The following is a 1,556-nucleotide window of genomic DNA, read 5'->3' as shown; positions in this document are numbered from 1 at the left end:
TTGCAGCCTACAAACTTTTCAACCATCACTTACTTGTATTACTACTTATTTTTCATTTTGCAAAAATATCTAGAATAAAGAAAACATTTGGATCAAACTATTGTCCTAAAAAATAAGAATATTATATACTGGTTTCCACATATCCTCACTCCCCTGGGGTAGTCTTTGTTAGAGGGCATTAACTATTTCCCTAGAGGTCAGACTTGTTGATCAGGACCTAATAGTGCCTATTTCGTACAGGCCATTATCATGGTTGTAAAGCAATTAAGTGCTCCCCCAGAGCACAAGAAAGTTCACAGAGGTGTGCAAGTGCTACCACCCTGAAAAGTACCACATGTTCCTCAACACACAGCTTAATGCACAGGATGGGCAAAGACTTACAGCCTTTACTCATCTTTTCTTTACTCTCTTTTCAACAAACCAATCCCAGCTTTAAGCAACCTGGTAGCCAAACCCAGCTCTTCCCCTCCCACCATCCCTTCAGATCATCCAGGCCCAGTGTTTATGATTCTTAATAGCTTGGGGAAACTACTTATTCTCAACCTACCAACCAACCAACCCACTAAGGGCACAAAATATTTGAAATACACTTTGTACCACCCTTAAACCTACTGAATAGTATGTGACTCCAAGTAGTTGCATTCATTTCAGTGGGCATATGTTGCAAAGGTATTACATGTATAGAAAGGACTTCAACCTTTTCTCCCTCACTTCTAAATTAAATCTATTGAAATTATGTAGAGTTTCATAGTGAAGAATTTTCTGTAGCATGTGACCTACAACAACCCAGGAAAAAAATGGGAAGTTTGGTTGTATTAAAAATGCAGGATATTTGGCATAACAATTTGAATTTCTGAATAACTATTTTGAAGGGGAACCCTTTTTTAGTCCTTCAACAGGTCCCAAGATACTAACTTTTTATTTCTGATTAACTAAAATCAATTTAGTTTTGCAGGTGATTTTATAGTTTTATTTTTATTTATATATCTATATATATTAGGGTGGTGCGAAGTTTCAGTTCCTGATATGATTCGCCCTGATTCGGTGGCCAAATCTCTGAATCTGAATCAAATCAGAAGACCCTTTAATCTGTCCAAATTGAACTGGAACCCTCTGAATCGATTTGGAGAGATTCAGAAAGATTCAGCAATTCGGGCATAGACACAGCTTTAAATGTTTTTTCTACACACCTAAAGGGAGCATTCGGCTGTTAATGCTGTTAAGCTGGGGCAGATGGAGCATCCCACAGGAGCACAGGGGGCTCCCCAGTGTGCACAGCAGCAGCACTTCTGATACACTTCCAGGTCTGCCAGGGAACATGCTGGGTGCCCCCCCCGGCTCGGTGACTGGTGTCACCTGGGTCTGGGGGAGTACCCAGGGTCCCCCTGCAGCTGATCGCCCAGCTGGGGAGTGTGGGCGGGGGGGGGCCCAGCACGCTCCCCAGCAGACCCAGAAGTATGTCCAGTCCACTTCCAGGTTCACCACCAAGCACACGGGCCCCCTCCCCTCTCCAACTCCCCCACCAGGGGGGACGCCTTGTTGGACCTAGTGCTGGC

The sequence above is a fragment of the Gavialis gangeticus genome, unplaced genomic scaffold (assembly GCF_001723915.1).
Source record: "Gavialis gangeticus isolate Ggan-Ray unplaced genomic scaffold, GavGan_comp1, whole genome shotgun sequence".
Taxonomy (NCBI): domain Eukaryota; kingdom Metazoa; phylum Chordata; order Crocodylia; family Gavialidae; genus Gavialis; species Gavialis gangeticus.
The sequence above is the reverse complement of the archived record's forward strand: the minus strand, read 5'-3'. Positions refer to the sequence as shown.